Here is an 18,470-nt window from a genome sequence, read left to right as displayed (position 1 = left end):
CACAGAGCTGAGACCCGTGGTGGCCTTTATGCTTTTAAGTTTCAAGTATTGGACTAGCTTTTTGCAGCTCAGTGAAAGCATTTGATTATTTTACAACCCTTTAAGGGTCAAACAAGATTATTCCTAATAGCTCTAGTGTAGGCTTACAATCAATTTCAGCATTGGTATTGCTTGGTTGTTATCTGGACCAGTGGAATGTGTGCAACCCCACGAAATCAGGGCCTAAAATGAATGTGCTCTGTGCTGACAAATGAATGACCCATTCTTTCCAAAGCACAAATCCTCATGACTTCCCAAGTCTACACAGGCAGTATCTATGAATCAAGATTTCATTCCAAGATAAAAGAAACACAGCTACCATAGGTTTCACATGACCTTGGCTTAAAGTGGAGCCACAATGATAATTCGATTAATGATCAACCGGAAGATAATTGGGAATTATTTTGATTATTGATGAATAGTTTCAGTCATTAATCAAGCAGAAATAGTAATAATAAGTATTGCACCAATTTTTCATGTTCCAACTTCTCAAATAGGATGATATCCTGCTTCTCTGTAGCATATATCAGAGGAATGAAAAGTTAGTTTTTTGGACAGAAAAAAGTTTTCTGTCCACTCCCAGTGAGCAGCATGAGAGTCAATTTATAAGCATGTCATAACTATTTTCTATTTAATGCTATGTGAAAGCCATGCAATGGCATTAATGCAGACTTTTTCCTTCTTGTGTATCTATTTTAGGTATTTAGATTTTTGCATAGGGGTGGCACATAAGGTTAATGTGGAACTGATATGAGAAACAACACATATGGAAGATGTGAAACGAGATATAAACAGATTTAATATTTCCATAAGAGTGGCCCAAATGGATATCCCTTAGTAATGCAAATACCAGCCAGAAAAAAAAAGTCTAGCTGGCGACTAGATCTTCTGTGAGAGCACGTTTAACATAGCGACTGTGGCCGCCACCAACATAGGCATGGAGCTCTGTACATGAGCTGCTTAAAAAACATGGCAACAAAAACCAACGTCACTTCTTGCCCTTGACCTCATACACAAGGAAGCATGTTAACAAACAGACAACCACAATATGACGGTCAGCTGATATATATAAGAGATATCTCTTACAGAGAGAGAAAGAAACAGAGGAAGCGAGTGAGACAAACAGACAGACATGTTGGAGAGAGATAGAAGCAGACGGAGATAGAAATGAAAAGAGAGATGATGATGTGATAGCAAAAGAAAAGGCCTTTGTTGAAGAGTAGCCTTTAGCACAATGCTGGGTTATATGGTGAGAGTGTGACTGGAGAAAGCACAAAGACCAGACAGATAGACAACACACCCACACCCACACACAGTATGATACATGCAGAGGAACACACACCAAAAATGCTGAATGAAAGCGGCCCTATTTGGTGAGGGCAATAGTCAAGTATGGTCAGTGTTGAGTGTGTGTATGATTCCCTTATCTACTGCTCTCATGTTGCTTGTGTTGCGTTTGTTTGGCTAATGCTTATCAGGCCCTGAGGTATGAAAACGACAGAAGCAAACATCAGCTACAGAAAAATACAAATAATCTAAAGATATCTAGTGTGGTATGGTGTGGTGAATGTAGCAAGACTGGCTTTATTCTAAAAACAAAGTTTACATTGTGAAAATGTTGCTGGTAGTTACTCCACTGCTGAGCAATGTGCTGTGTGCTCCTCATATCCCACTGGATATGAAAGAAGCACGTGGCCGATGCAGTTCAGGGAACGGTTCCTGAAGCATGGGACTTCATGACAACAAAGAAAGAACAGCGTGACTCTGCCTCAACTCAACTAGCTTGCATTGGCGCTTCATTTTTGCGGCACAACAAACACAATAACAAGTTTGGCAAACAAAAATACAGAGAAATGTTTACAGAGTAACAAAGTGTGAAAACAACAAGATTAAAAAAAAAAGATATAAATCAAGCCAAGTCTAAAGAAATAGGGAAAAATAAGTAAAGTGAAACCAAAAAAAAAGGGAACTCTCCTGAAGAGAAATGGGTCAAATTACGTGACTAAGCACCTGTTAACATCTGCTTGACACACCCATACACAACCACAGATGAAGATACGAGAGTGAACAAGAGATGTGTACATTATCTACAGCGTGTTCCCAAAAAGTTTCACGTTCAATAAACTACAACTAATACCACTACTATCAACAGGGAAATGCAGATGCTAGCTACGATCTGTTACTGTTTTTACTACTTATCTGTATGTGGTATGTACACAAAGTATATGAGATAAGTTCAAGGACAGCATGCAAACAGAAAGACCAAAATTCTCAATTAAACTCTCACAAAAGCAACATCTACTTGTCAACAACAGCAGATATAAGGGAACTAACTTTAAATGAGTTTTTTTATAATGCAGCTTCTATTGGGAACCAGCCCTTGTTTACATTACCTGCAGACTTCTTCCCTGCTGTCACGAGAGATCAGGCTACTGTTTCGTGTGAGCTCTCAAAATTTTTATTGTATGTACAATTAATTGTCTAGCAATAATTGAATGTGGTTTATCACCAGGTGAATATACAATATTACAATACACGCATATACACAAAACCTGGGGGTGAAAATGAGGTTGTGTTTAACAGCAATGCTGGGCGACGCAGGAACACATGCATGCGTCTCTACAAAGGCCAAGTTTACAGAGCAGGTTAGGCTTGCTCTCACACACAGAGCGCAAACACACACACACGCACGCACACACATAAACACCCACAAAGTGATAAGAAGCTTTATCAGTGAAATATGGAAGAAAAAGAAAACGCAGTAGGCATGAAAATAAATGAGCCAAAGGAAGTTTTTGGTTCTACAGCTATCTACTTTACGTCTCCTTCCTCTACCTGTGAATCTGTCTGACTGCACAACAAACTTTTTGTTCGACTGCCCTTCAGATAAATACTTTATGACCCGTTTGTTCAGCTGTCTTCACTGGTCGTCACATTTACAGCTTACCTTTACTACCTGTTTTTACACCCAGTAGGGGACGTTTAGACAAACTCAATCACTCACACTTGCTCTCGCGATCCAGAAAAGGGAAAAGGCATCAAACAGGGCCGTCTTCCACGAAGTCTAACAGGTGCACCTGGAGAGTTAGGAAGCCAGCGGAAGAGAACAAGAGCGATCAAGAGTGTGAAAGAGAGAAGCAGACAGAGATGGAAGAGATACAAGAGATGGAGACATGTTGGCTGAGGAAAACCTGTATTTCCTAAATATCCAACGGTGGTTTTGCTTCCATCACACTGGCAGACCACACAGCAGACCTTTCCTGACACACAAAAGAGAGCGGTGTGTGCACTGTGCACCCACATTTTCCTCAGGATATTGTTGTAATGCTAGTCAAATCCAAGCCTCGCCCAGTCAAACACATCCCATTCTCTCTAATAGAATACCATGTAAACCCATGCAAAGGCCTCTCTACAGTCTGTGCTATTCAAAGCTATCAATGGAGGCTGTTGATAAGGAAATGCAAAGTGGGTCACCTTTAACTCCAGGCTCCTTGTGTAAACAGCATGGGGAGCTGCTTGGGACTCTCCTAATCACTCTCTAAACAGAGCCAGGTGCTGTTGCCACAGACAAACTGTCACCAACACTCTGCTCAACACAGCTGCCGTCTAGCCCCCAGACACTCACAGCACTGCAGGCTACCGCAGCATGACAAACAGGACGACGACGACACCTGAAAACATGCCAGCCTGGTATAGGCGCTATCACAGTATGCAGGATTCGATAAATTTTAAATGGCAGCTCACAAGCGAGAAATTCTGTTCCTCCCAGCGCAAGATTTGCATAAATAATCTTACGCGCTTATCATGTCCTGAACCATCAGACACATGTAAGTATGTGAGGAGGGAGAATAAATCCACCTAGAAATAGCTTATGCAGCGTCTACCAAGCAGGTTATGTTTGTCCATGTTACTGAGTTTGTTTGAATGAAAATACTTTCTTGCATTTCAGAAGTAATCCAGATCTAAGATTACTGCCACTGGAAAAGTATTTTTGCTATTACTATGACACTCGCATATATCAAGTAAATTCTGACCCCTTGGTTGATGTTTGCATGTCAATAATTTAAGCATGTGTCAAAGCATTTTGGAGAAATTTCCACGACAGTATTATTGTTTGCTCTCCAACATTATGCCGGGCAAAGTGGATGTCTACCAGGTGGGGAAATAAACTAAACCGCATAGAGAAGTTGTGTTATTGCAACAAGCATGCAGTATACAACTGCTTAACACTTAAGGATATTTCATATGACCCTACAGTATAATGTGGTGTTGGGTGACACAAAGGCACAGTATAGCAGGCAGGCGGGCCACAACTGAAACACATTACAAATCGCCCACACAGTGTGTCCATCATATCCAACCAGTTTCAGTTCACATTTATGCCATTAATCAAAATCACTTGTACCTCACATATCTTGAATCAGTGAGTTATTCTAATCTAGCAGCTCCCTGGCACGCTTACTAAACAACTATTGCATGACAACAACTGCTCTTTTCTCTAAATGTTCACTTAACGATTTCTGAAGATGTAAATCATGTTAACATCAGTATGATGACACATTATGCTGAAACGCAGCAATCAGAGATTGACCTGTGACAGCAGTCAGAGGTCAAATGCTGGGTTAAGTGTGTGTGTTCGTATGGATGTTTTCCTGTATGGCAATAGTCATAGTGTGTGACATAAGGGGCGGCTGTGGCTCAGTGGAGAGCAGGGTAGTCCTCCAATCAGGCGGTTCGATCCCTGGCTCCGGCAGTCCATGCCGATGTGTCCTTGGGCAAGACACTTAACCCCAAATTGGCTGTGCCTGCGGTGTATGTATGTGTATGAATGTTAGTTAGGGTCCTGATGGGCAGGTTGCATGGTAGCTCCTGTCATCAGCGTATGAATGGGTGTGAATGGGTGATTGATTAGTAATGTAAATGCGCTTTGAGTGGTCGGAAGACTAGAAAAGCGCTATACAAGTACAGTCCATTACCATTACCATAAATGGGACAGTTCAGACAGAAGATGAAACACTAATACAACTAGAAAAGACCTTCATCAAAATACATATAGTGATTGAAAACCATAAGATAGAATGGCCGTGTGTCATATTACATCCAGCTGTTCATGAGGAAAAACGTCCAAAGTGACTAAATTCCCAGATCCACACCTCACAGCTGTTTCCAGGCAATGTTTTTCAATTAAAATTTCTATTTTGAAAGCTGGCACCTTACAGATAGAAACCTGGCCAAATAGCCTCTTTAGTAAGATAATTATCGTAATTTTATATTGAAATAAAATAAAAAATATCCTAAAACAATGTCCATAAAAAGTTGAAATCTTCTGTTTGTGGTGGTTTCTTGGGACTGTGTGTGGCAAAAGAGAAGAGGAAACGCCACCCCCACCTGTAGGGTCAGCACAAGTGAAGCAACAATAACAACAGCACCTCCCATTGCCTCCCAGTATCAACTGGGGAAAATAAGTGTGTCCCCTCCCCTCATGTATTTTTAATGTCCCCATAGTTTATTTTTCTGAACCTTGTGCTGCTCTGAGACATTTTGGGCACTTGAGAGAAAACCAGTCTGTATAACATGCAAGTAGCAGTGAGAGAATAATGGACACAACAATATGCCCAAAAATGACAGCACACAGGTATCTGACATGGCAGACTGATGCCCATGTAATGATTAACCTATTTCTAGCACCAGTCAGTAGCTGTTAAATAAACCAACAGGGCAGCCTCACTATAAAAGCCAGGAGGCTCTAATCCCTGCGCGTGCAGTTATGGCCAACCTTATCAGCAGCAGCTAACTAACACACACACACACACACACACACACACACACACACACACACACACACACACACACACACACACACACACACACACACACACACACACACACACACACACACACACACACACACACACACACACACACACACACACACACACACACACATCAAGGCTCCTTCTGGCTGCAGATAAACTCAACCCACAGCACAGTTTGTTCAGTAAAGCCTGTTGCTTCACGGCTGTGTTTGTAGACCCGTTTTTTAAACACGAGAGGTGTGTGTGTGTGTGTGTGTGTGTGTGTGTGTGTGTGTGTGTGTGTGTGTCTCTACAGAAGCAGCTGTTGTGTGCGCCTGGAGTTCAAGAAAAAGTGAAGGAGCGCGTGGGAAGTGATTCAACACGGTCCACCTGCCACGCGCACGTGTGTACACACACACACACACACACACACACACACACACACACACACACACACACACACACACACACACACACACACACACACACACACACACACACACACACACGGGGTCAGAGCCTTCACCTCAGAGAGCAGCAAATGGTCACCATGTGTCACTATCGCAGTCACATTTATACAGAGAAAACGTCCCATTCATGGACAGTGGTCACTAATCTGCAGCAGCAGCAGCAGTCCGGACCGGACGCTCTCCATTCACTTGTAACTGACTACGAATTACAGACCAAGCAAAGCCAATAATACAATTGTACATTAAAAGGGCCTACAGTGAGCGTAACTGTCTCGAGCAGAAACCCTGTGGGCTTTGCTTTACATCATAATCACAACAGCGCACCAGGAACAATGTTGCAAGAAGTTAATGTGAGGGGGTGGGGGTCGCCCGCTATTCCTTTCAGTCCTTAAGGCTAATCTGCATTTTTAAAACACGATTGTCTTTATTAAAAAAAAAAAAAAAAAAAAAAAAAAAAAAAAAAAAAAAAAAAAAAGTAACAAGCCGGCATATAAACACCAGATAACAATAATAACACAAACAGTTTGAATCGCGGCTCCTTCTTTCTCTTTCAGCAGCACTGACGCGCTCTCCTTCACACACACACACACACACACACACACACACACACACACACACACACACACACACACACACACACACACATATTAACGCACACACATATGCGCGCACACCCGCGGACATACACAAGGGCTCGGCACAGACCTTCGACAAAAAAAAAAAAAAAAAAAAAAAGAGAAAAAAATAAATAAACTAGCACCCGTTTCCTCGATATCGCAATGACTTCCTCAACATGAACCCTCACCGTGTGCTCGTTCACACAATACAGGCTCCGGGTTTGAAAACATGACCACAGGTTTACACGGAATTACTCACCGCAAACAAGTACGGGCTAATCCAGTGTTTAAACCAGTAACGCGTTCTCCCTCCGTTAGCGGGGGACGCGCGGGTCCATCCTCCGTGGAGAACAGAGAGTCTGTCTGCACTTTGTTGTCACGCAGGAAGCTCCGACGCCGAGCGTGGCCACGGGGACGGAGCAGAGCACAGCAGAGCGCCGGGGAGAGGAGGAGAGAGGCGGCCGGCTGCTGGGAGCCGGGAGGTGGGGCTTCCTCTCCGGCAGGGGGCCGGACAGACAGACAGACAGACAGACAGACAAGACAGACAGACAAGCCTGAGGGGGCGGGGGTAAAAAGCACCTGCTCCCCGCCCCACCCCCCACCCCACCGCCGTCACGCCTCCGGACCACAGGGCTGACCCCGCATTGTCGTCCCGTCCCGTCCCCCCAATGGGATAAAGAATGTCCCGTCCATCCCCAACCAGGAGAGAGAGAGAGAGTCACTTCCTGTTCATTTAAAATAACCACAAATCTGTGACAAATCTACAAATTCAGTATGACAAATAAAAAAAGGGGGAAATATAATATAATATATATAGCCATCTATTCTTTATTCATCTACTCTTCTAAAACAACAATTAGCCCGCGTTATTTATGTTTTGACAGATCATATTATTGATTTTTTTGGTTTCATTCATTTGAATATCCAGTGTTGCCTATTTTAACATGGATTGTCTTTCTCACGCAATGCCAATCAAAAGCTTATTCGATTTTAAAAATGCAATGATCTGAACAGTGAGCGGTTCTAAGATCAATGAGGATAATTAAGGGGTATTAGCGAATTCATTGTTAATTAATACATTTTCTGCAGCTCTGTTTAGCTACCACGCAAAATACAAAGCAACAGTTTTAAGAAATACATATATTCCTACTGTAACGCCATAAAGATACACAGCATAATTTATGTGTCTTTGTCCTCAGTGGTGTGTTACACTAAACTTGCTGAAGGCTGCATTATTGTCTTCTCCAATAATACATCCAAACCAATAACACTAGATCAGTTGTGATATTAGTATCTCCAAAAGCTATTAGAGGTCATGTGACTTACCAGTTCATAAATGAAATATATTAAATCTGGATGAAACTTAAGCTTTAACCACAGTTTGCAATAACCAACAGATATTGAAGAATAAGACCGCTCTGTTTTGCTCGTTACTAATATTGCATGACCATACATTACATACAGTAGGTTAATAAAAAGAAGAGTAATTGCATCAATTGTCCACAAGGGGACAGTCACCCACCAAAAGCACAGAGAAGCCTCAGCTGACAACCTCTTCCCCTCTGGCTTATCAATGGTTTTACTGTGGATTAGATACCAGAGACTGCACCGGCTGTAAAATCAAAGCCACACTTGTAAGCAGTAAAGACAGTGTGTGCTCCTAAAGCCAAGGATGAAAATAAGGATTAAGCAGGTGATGGCTGGGGAGGAAGCGGGGATGAGGCCCTTTTCACATTGTGCTGTAAATAGCTAATTGCTGCGATGCATTAGATCAAATGCAGGCCTGATTATAAATAAAGTGTCTCATACCACAGCTCACTTCTCCGTGCTCACATAAGGAAAGGACAGCATAGGAAAGAAACACTACCCAGCATACACAGCGTTCCCCTTTAAGCAGCATGACTTAACGTGTGTGTGTGCTTGTATTTGTGCTGTTCGTGATTATGCCTGCGTGTGTTGTCTTTCATCCAAGTGATAGTGTATCCCTCACCTCTACCTGACCTGCGAGAGAGAGAGCGAGAGAGTGAGCAGGTAGACAAGGTATCCTGACTAACGATGCAGCTCGAGACCTCAGCCTCTGATCTGCCTGCTGTCTGTACACATGCTACCCCCAGGACAGATCGCTAGACACCAAGGCAGCCCCCTTCTGTTCAATTAGTCAAATAATCAGTCATTTGGGTATTAAAATGACTTAGTTGACAATTATTTTAAGTCAATTAGTCATTTTTTATGGTCTTTTTTTTTTTATCACTGATCACTAATGAGCTATTAGTCTTTAGTCATTTCTGGTGATTAGTCATTGGTATTAGGGATATGTCATTACAAGAAAAAATAGGCACATCTATGGGATCACAATAAATATTCAGAAATATGTTTTGGTATTTAATAAGCATCAGATCATTCAGCATGACTACATGCATCTGAGCGACAGAAATACTGTAATTAAATTAAAGAAATTAAAGAAATGCTGTGACTGTTAGTCGCCTTATAGCTTTTAAGTCAAGGTCAGCCCTCCACACAAGCTTATTAATATGTATAGTGCAGGTAAACCTGAATCACAAATGCTACACTCCCTGTAAAACGTTCCTTCCCCATGCAAATAACAATGATTCAGCTTTAATTGCACAATGTAAATTAACATTAATAGTTTGAAAAAAGCTTTGCAATGCTGAACCCATTTAAAAAGTCAACAGAGTAGTTAAACATTTATGTTTTCATTACATACTTTCAAAAATACACATTTGCACTGTGAATCTCCCACAACGAGCCTTTCCTAATTACTATTCCTCTTCTGAGCCGCAGGTGCACTGCTGTACAACGATGGGAGGCTGCAGGGTATTCTCTTCTCCTCCTCCTGTCCTCCTCCACCAGCCCTCCTTTACCGCCTCCACCTCCTTTCTTTGATACTAAACGCACCCCATTCCCAGCATCCCTCATTGATTTGACTACTTGCCATTTCATATCCTCGTTCCTAACATTGCCTTCCCCCCCGCCTCCTTATCTCTGCAGCCTTTACCTCCCTATGCACCACCTCTTCCTCTTTCTCGCTCTCTCTCTCTCTCTGTCTCTCTGTCTCTCTCTCAGCAGTGGACCTGGCCTTAGGCATCGTTAGCTTAATTTAATAAAGGGGCTTAAGCTTTTGAGAGGCTTTTGAAGGATCTGACTGCTGTTACATTCATTACAATCTATCAGCCACTAGAGACACAGCCTTGTTGCATGGCTGAGAAAGAGAGCGAGAGTGTGTCTGTGTGTGTGTGTGTGTGTGTGTGTGTGTGTGTGTGTGTGTGTGTGTGTGTGTGTGTGTGTGTGTGTGTGTGTGTGTGTGTGTGTGTGTGTGTGTGTGGGTCTGTGTTGGGAAGATGGTAATAAAAAATGGTTCTTATTATTAGAGCTATGATGGAATAACACACCTTGTGAACTCACAACTCACTCCAGTTCTCCCTACTAAAGTGATGTGTAGTGTAGTGTAGGGTTGGTTGTACAGCGGATGAGATTGTCTGCATAATATATGTGTGTCAGCATATACGTGTTGTACATGCCAGTATGTACATTGAAGGTGGAGAGGGGCGTCTGGTGGATGAATTGCCCTGCCCTGTGTAAGCATGCACGCTTTCCTCCCCCACGGCATCTAAAAAGAATGGCTCTTTCACCTCCTTTTTGAACTCCCCAGCCCCTCTCAAAGACAAATGGCGAAAACTCCCCCCCCTTCCACCTCCTGCCTCGCCTCCATTATGTGGACGACAAGTGGCAGCGCTTTTAGCCTTCGCCATGGGGATACACACTCAGAGAGGATGGGTTAGAAAAGACTTCAGCCCCCCTTCTGGACATCCTGCCTGGGCCCCCTATTACTCTGGGCCTTCTATCCAGACTATGCAAGGCTTTGCCTCCTCCCTCCATCACCCACATAACACCTCAGCAAACCAGCAATCCAACGAAGCACTAAAATAACATAGAAGAAAACCGATAGGCCTTGTGTTTGTCTTTGCATATACAAGCATATGTGCTTGTGAGAGTGAGGTTTGCAGGGCATATGCTTTACCTCTGGGGTGTGTGTTCCACATTCTTCCCAGGCAGATATTAAATTAAGGCAATAGAGGTAATTAACATGCAGATCAGATGCCACACGGAACACAGAAGCGGGGCTAAGCATAGTGACAGATTGAGCAAGAAAGAGAGAGAGGGATGGATGAAAAGAAAAGGTAAATAAGGGGGGAAATAAAAAGGATGAGTGAGGCCCTGCACTGTTTCACCCCCCGTTTTACTTTTTTTTTTACCTCGCTGACCGACCTGCTGTCGTCATTATGTTACCACACAGCTGTGCACAGCTGTCCTACACATATGAAAAATGATGTCAGTATACCAGCAGAAAGAAAGCATAGAGCTACAGCTAATGATTCTTTTCATTACCAATTAATAGGACAATTAATTTCTTGATTAATTGTCTATAAAATGGCTTTAATGAATGGCAAAATAGTTGCCTTTATTTTTAAACAAATTACTTAATTCACTAATCGTTACAGCTCTCAATGTGATCTAGTTGAAACCTGAACTAAGATTAAAGATTTGTCTATTTGTAACCCTAAACCACAGTTCTAGAAAAAAAATGATTTAACTGAAGCAAGATATCTTAATTGATTAAGATAAACCAAGAGGTGGCAACAACAGGAAAATGTACTTATTTTCCAGTTTATTAGGCACAGATAGTCTAATGCTATTTAATAAAATCTCCCTGCAACACTTCTTATCTTTGAGAAGGATTAAAATTGTGTATTAGTGTTACTCATTTTCCGTGATAAACATGAAATTGTTAACTAAACACATAGCTATGTCCTCAGAACATAATACCAGATCACAACATTTTGAATATGCCAACAAACTTATACAATATAAATATTGAAACAAAAGACCAACAAAACAGTCGTTTCCAGCGTTCTTGAACGTATTTTTTCAGGCCATAATATATTGTGTAAAATATTGCTGAATTACAATATCTCTCTCTCTCTCTCTCTCTCTCTCTCTCTCTCTCTCTCTCTCTATATATATATATAGATAGAGAGAGAGAGAGAGAGAGAGAGAGAGAGAGAGAGAGAGAGAGATAAATAATACAGTTTTGAAAAAAAAATGGAATATTGAGATCCCAAATTTGGGACTTCTAATGGACTATGTTTGCATCAAACATTGACTGAAACAGAAAAAGCAGCAGCAACAAGAAATAAAACGTGTATACGTCAATTAGTGCTGAGCAGTTTTTTGCTTGCCTGACCTTTTAACCCAGACCCCAGTCTCAGAGCCGAACGCCATCAGACACCTTCTGACTGACAGCCAAACAAGACCAATCGCAAGACACTTACGTATCCCTCAACCAATTAGAAATGCAGGGGATGATCGGTCTTCAAGCCTGTGTGAGCTAGAGAAGACTTTGAGGAGATTAAATGAGGGTTGCAGAGTAATCTCTTTCATACTTACTTTACATGGCTCTAAATATGCTGCTTATCTGCTCCTCCACTTATTTACATACATACATATGCATCAACATATGGTGTAGCCTCAAAGCCTTGCTGTAAAAAAAACAAGTCAAAGGGCACAAAACAGAACAAGAAGCTAAAGCTGAGAGAAAAAGAAGATGTGTGAGAGAGACACGGGTTAAGACTGTAGTAGGGAGTCGGTCTGTGGATAGAGCACGCTTGGCTGTGTTCCCTCCTCGCCTTCCTCCTACTATCCGAGCATCTGTGTGTGTGTGTGTGTGTGTGTGTGTGTGTGTGTGTGTGTGTGTGTGTGTGTGTGTGTGTGTGTGTGTGTGTGTGTGTGTGTGTGTGTGTGTGTGTGTGTGTGTGTGTTTGTGTGTGTGTGTGTGTTTGTGTGTGTGTGTGAGAGCAACAGGGGAGTGTGGTGAGGCCTATTAACAGACGTAGTGGTAATAGGCAGGGGGAGCCAGGATGTGTCTGAGCCGCTGACCTGCCCATTAGCTCTCTCCACTCCGCTAAGCCCTCGCATCGATCACCCAGCCACACATAATTGATCTGGAAAACCAGGCACGAGCGCACTACTTAGACATACCCTCCGCCTCTCACGCCTCTCAATGTTACCGTGGGTGTGTGTGTGAGTGTGAGGGTGAGAGAGAGGATGTGTGTATGTGTGTGTGTGTGTGTGTGGGGGACGGTAAATATGTGTTTGTTTTATTTTTATGAATGTTTGAAAGGCTCCTGGGTCTGAGTGGACACAGGCATCCACAGACACCCTTCATTACACACACAAAAAGGCCAAGATTAAGAAGCCCGTTGTTATATCATTCCTCCCATTATTCAAATGTATTCCACCTTCCCACCTCTCTGCTGTGACATAATTAACAATGTACACTCCTCTATTAGCCACACTGGCTGCAGCATAATTGTTAGCTGTCAGTGTGAATGTTCAGAGCACATAGACACCCTTTCACCCACGAAGCACTTTGCCCAAGTGAAAACACACAAACATAGACAAGCACAAAATATACATACGCATACTAATATGCATGTACACATACGCACTTGATCAATCATTGTACCTCTGTTCTCATGCTATACTTGCATGCCCTAATTGCAGCAGCAGTTAGTTAAGAGTTGATTCTTTATGGAAAATATCTCAGCAGCTAATTAGATTAAATTGTTCCCTCCTCACTCTCATTGTAGAGATGAAGCCCCACCGCCTGTTCCCCTCAATACAGCAGCAGACAGAGGCACCAGAAAGAAAAAAAGATGAAGAGAGGGAATATGGGATCCAAAGGCAGGTTACAGAAATGACTATTTTACCTTCCGTCTTACAGGAGAAAAGAGAAGAATAAAGAAAGGGGAAAGGGTGCAGAGAGAGGGAGGGAGGGAGGAAGGCTACAAATAGAGAATGGGGAAAGGAAAGAGCTGGGGCCAGTACAGATGGAGACATGCAAATGCATGTCAGTCAGCAGCAGATGTGACTGTGTTTCTGTAAAGAACGGAGGAAAAAAATAAACCTGTGAGATGAAGGAGGCACACAGCAAAGAGTTGTTTTTACACATACAAACACCCATAAACACCTGTAAATTTGTGAAAAACACATTCTAACACACATCATGGCAATGACTGGCAATCACAGAACAACAGTTTGACAGCAAACAAATCAATTAAACAGATGGAGCAGCTCTTAGCTTGGATACTTTATTGTAAACAAGGACTTCAGTGTGTCTCTGAGTTTGAAAGTAGCCTCTGATATCACTTATTCTCAATGTTTCTGGAGTTAAACTTAACATTCACTCAGTATAAGAGAGCGATCCAATGGACTGATGAAGAAGAGTGGGAGTGTTATGTAAAACTACAAGGACAATCTTTTTGGTGACTTGTGTATCATTTTTTAAAATTAAAACATAATCCATAAAACCCTGGTTCTTTTCCATTATCCCCGCCCTTTTCACAAACACACGCTTACGCCCCTATCTTTTCACCCACCCCCACACACGCACACATACCCTCAAACAGATGGCAAAGGGACGATGATAGCCAAACCAATTATTTATCTAATTATGACTTACCACTTAACAGCATAATCTCCCCCCGCAATTCTAAGGTATTAAAAAAGGGGGGATGAAGGGGGTTATGCAAATCTAAACAAAATCATTACACTTGCAGTGGAGTTAACAGGGGCAACCCAGCGTGCCCACTCGACGCATCCACACTGAACACTGCGAACACACACACACACACACCACCATGATTTAAAGTACTGCTTTTCTGATTTGTCTGGCAGATATTGCCTGCACAGAGTGATACATGTAGAGGAAATGAAGAGAGGGAGAGAGAGAGAGAGAGAGAGAGAGATGTAGCAGCACCCCGTGTGAGTTCAAGCTCATGCTAATAGGGTAATTGCATTGATTTCCATTTAGCTGCACTCTCTGATGTTATTTACAGCATTTAGCCCAACAAACAAGGCCTTTTTTCTTTTCTCCCAGCTTGCTTTTAACTTGCCGTGACACGCTGTCAACCCCTTTTCCTTTACCCTCTGCCCCCCTTCACCCTTTTCACAACTGCCAAAACAGCCAAATACATTATTAGGCCATTAATAGCAGTCACGCTCACACATCCCTCCACCCTCCCCCTCCCTCCTGATTCATTCCTGTATTGCAGTCCCTCCCTCCCTCCCCTCCTCTCAGGCCTGTTGGCACTGATCTGCTTTGAAGTGGCCTTGTTTATTTAACCAGCCTGAGATACGTTTGTGTGTGGTGGAGTGAAAGGTAGGAGGGCTTTGTTTAGGTGGACCAAATGTCAAGGCCTTACAACAAGTGTTAAGGCCAAATGATGCTTTTCATTCAGGGAGTTCTGGACGTTTGTAGAGGCTCCCAATGCAGCTGAGGCGCAGTTCCTCTTAATGTTTGGGTAATGTGGGATACGTATGTAATGACTGCAAGAACTGACAGTTCGGGCTCCTATGAATCGGGTGTAGTTGGTGTCTGTTGACAGGGAAGTGTACGTTTCAGTAATGAATTTTTTGATCTAACAAAGCCTTAATGTGCAGTAATTGTTGCTCTCTCTATAAACAATAATAATAATATCTTCAGATACAAAAATGATCCTACTATCAAATTAAACTCACGATTACACATCAAACCTCCATCTAGTGTGGTGCTGTCAGTCAACAAGTTAAATCCAGTCAGCCTTTAGAAGCCTGCCTCCTCTCACCTCCCTGTCTCACAAGTCTCACAAACAAACGACTTTATGAGAGAAAGAGAGCATGAGAAAGAGTGTGGCATGATTAGCATTCAGCAGACAGTGTTGTATTAGAGCTACATTAATGCGGTGGTCACGTCCAGGACACAGACAGACTGCATTAAGCTCATCATCTCTCCTCTGCACACATCAAGGACTCTGCCGAGACCTGCACCGCACAACGCCAGTTTAAAGAGCAACAGGAGATGAGGTAGTTCTCTTTGTGTGTTGAGTGCATAAAGTTCACTCTTTCAGGCATGTGGGTTAACGCTGACACAGGGCACGGGGTCGTTCTGTAATGATGAGCACAAAATATGTAGGAGTATTTTGTACGCTCAAGGCGAAACATATGTGTTCTGTGTGCTATGTTTGTGAAGAGTGACCTCACATATGACTCATTTCATTCACATTCAAGGGCTGTGTGGGCAGTAAAGTGGCTTGGTATTAACACCACCGACTCACTAGTGTGTGCAAGTGTGTATGTTACACATGCTGCAGTACCACCAGTGCCCACCTGTTTTAGCGTCACCAGTCGCTCCTGTTAATGTAGCAACGTTACCGCCAGGCTTTTGTTTTCATTTTCGCACAAGCAGGTAGAGAGCAATGAACGTGTCAAGGATCATCCAACGAATTTGTTATTCAAGTGGTTTAAGAGTTTATTTATATCACAGCCTTTTCTCAGTAGTTTCAGGAGGTGATGGTCAAAGAAAACTTGAAAAAAACAGTAAAAGGTTATTTCATTAAGCCTATTGTGGAACATCTAGCTCCCCTCCAACACAGCCATCTTTGAAATCTGCCAGCCCTCTATCTCCTGCCTATGAATTAACAAGGCTGGTAAAAAGCTCTTCAGTACAAAAAGCTATGTAGATGTTATGTGTCCCTATTGTGCTTTACAAATCGAAACATTGTGACACCAAGCATGGCCCACTGCTACAAAGCCATCTGGGAGATTTTACAGGACAAAAACAGGTGTGTTCTCTCTGAATCACTGCAAATGATGATACTTTACAGACTAGGTAAAGCTATGTTTTCCTCACTCTCCCTCCCTCCATTACTTTCTTTCCCCCCTGAGGGTTCAAACAGCAATAGCGAGTGTCCTACTGTAAGACGATAAGGGAGGCTAAGGCGCTTCCATCCTCACAGAACACACACACTCCGAGGGATAAGCTATGGACTAGTCCGGATCCTCGAAACACACAAGCACGAAGAAGCAAACGTTACAAAGCAGAAGCTCTCATCTCACCGCTTAGCAAGCAGGAGAAGGAGGGGAGGGAAGACGAGGAGAGAATGAAAGGATTTAGTCTTCATCTGCGGATGAACATGCCATCTCCTCCTCCCTGTTAGCACAGACTCCCTCGCTTCCTTTAACCTCTAATTGCCAATTGAGCCCTCTTTCAGCTCTGTCAGCCTGTGCCCTTAAACAACCCCATGTCTTTTGACAACCGGGTTACTGATGACCGATGACACGGAGCGTTTTGTAACACTCTTTACATTCCAAAGCAACATAAGCTATGGCTATGAACATTAGAAACACATTCCTTAAGCCAAAGCACACGCTTCACACTCCTCCGACACACTTTCCCCGTGTGCAGATGGTGTGCGCTTAAAGCCAGCAGGGCAATGCCGTGCATGTCAGTGTGTGCGTGCATGTGCAACTGCGATGTGTGAGTAGAATGTTTGAGTGTGGTTGTCTGTGTACAAGAGTGCTTGAGGTCTCACCTGGGGGATGAGAAATTAACACAAGCAAATTTTACTGCGTTCATTTTCATTTTGCTGGTAACAAGACCATCTGCTAAGCATCCTGCTCTACATAGGAAAAAAAAAAAGAAAGAAAGAGAAGTGGACTCGGCTGCAATCACTCCCACAGTCCATTTCTCTCCTCACCCCCCTCCACCTCTCTCTCCAACACGGTGAGGGGCAGAGATAACACCTCAAGGCCACGGTGTTGCTGCCAGCCTTTAAACCTCTCCGTCTCCCTCTGCCTTGCTCTCTGTGGTTTTTGTGATGAAAGAGGGGATGGCGGATCAGAGGAAAACATGGCAGCCAAAAGACTTATATCCGCAGCCAAGGCTAAAACCAGAGCACCGAGTCACTGCCCTTCACCATTCACCGACAGCACAGACTTGTGGACACCCACCTATACACAAACACACAAACACATGCACACTGGCATATATTACATCCAAATGTGTAAAATATAAAATAGTTTATGCCTGCCCCGACACACACAGATAAACTGATCTGTTTGAGTGTGCATGTGTTTGTCTGTGTTAGGATACAGATGGGCTCCAGTGGGCTGTTACAAACCCTCTCTGACAGCGGCTTATTGAGGGCATTGGCCTTTGGCTCTCGCATCTGTGTCTGTGTCGCGTAGCCAAAACACACAAACGCACCGATTAATAAAAGCTTACATGTCGATAAAATGCATATTTATACACACATTCAATTTAGTATAATATATTTTTTCAGTAAAACTGTCCCGTTTCTGTTACAATGACATAAATCATCTCCTTGCTTTCCGCTACACGCAGGGAGACTTTTCAGTTAAACACTTGGATTTGTACGTAGCAAATAATGACGGAAGAAAAAGGGAGAGGGAGGAATTCACTGATCTAATTAGCAGATAGTTAGCAGCAAAACTGTTGATTCCAATTAGGGAGTGTGTTGCTGTGTAGTGAAGGGTTTAAATGCTATCCTGATTATCAAGGCTGTTTGTTTGTTCTCTACCAGGAGACACACTTGGTGCATCTGACTGCTAGATTTAGACAAACAGGATGAGAATGGAGCAATTCTTTGTTTTAGACTGAGTTAAGTACTCGTGAGTGTGTTTGTGTCTTT

General features: G+C 42.8%; 1 protein-coding gene across 4 annotated transcripts in view; it reads right to left on the bottom strand.

The window, feature by feature from the left end:
- gse1b (Gse1 coiled-coil protein b) overlaps positions 1–18,470 on the bottom strand; it is a 115,283-nt gene that overhangs the window by 34,410 nt on the left and 62,403 nt on the right. The window contains exon 1 of one of the 4 annotated variants that reach the window (XM_054611051.1): positions 7,181–7,357. The exons of 2 other annotated variants lie outside the window; for them this stretch is intronic. The gene's annotated coding sequence lies outside the window, so the exon portion shown is untranslated. Of the gene's footprint in view, positions 1–3,513; positions 3,593–7,180; positions 7,358–18,470 lie in introns of those variants that run through there. One more of the 4 variants, XM_054611077.1, reaches the window with a different exon arrangement.

The sequence above is a fragment of the Anoplopoma fimbria genome, chromosome 2, assembly GCF_027596085.1.
Source record: "Anoplopoma fimbria isolate UVic2021 breed Golden Eagle Sablefish chromosome 2, Afim_UVic_2022, whole genome shotgun sequence".
Lineage (NCBI taxonomy): Eukaryota > Metazoa > Chordata > Actinopteri > Perciformes > Anoplopomatidae > Anoplopoma > Anoplopoma fimbria.
This window is presented reverse-complemented; position numbering and strand designations above follow the sequence as displayed.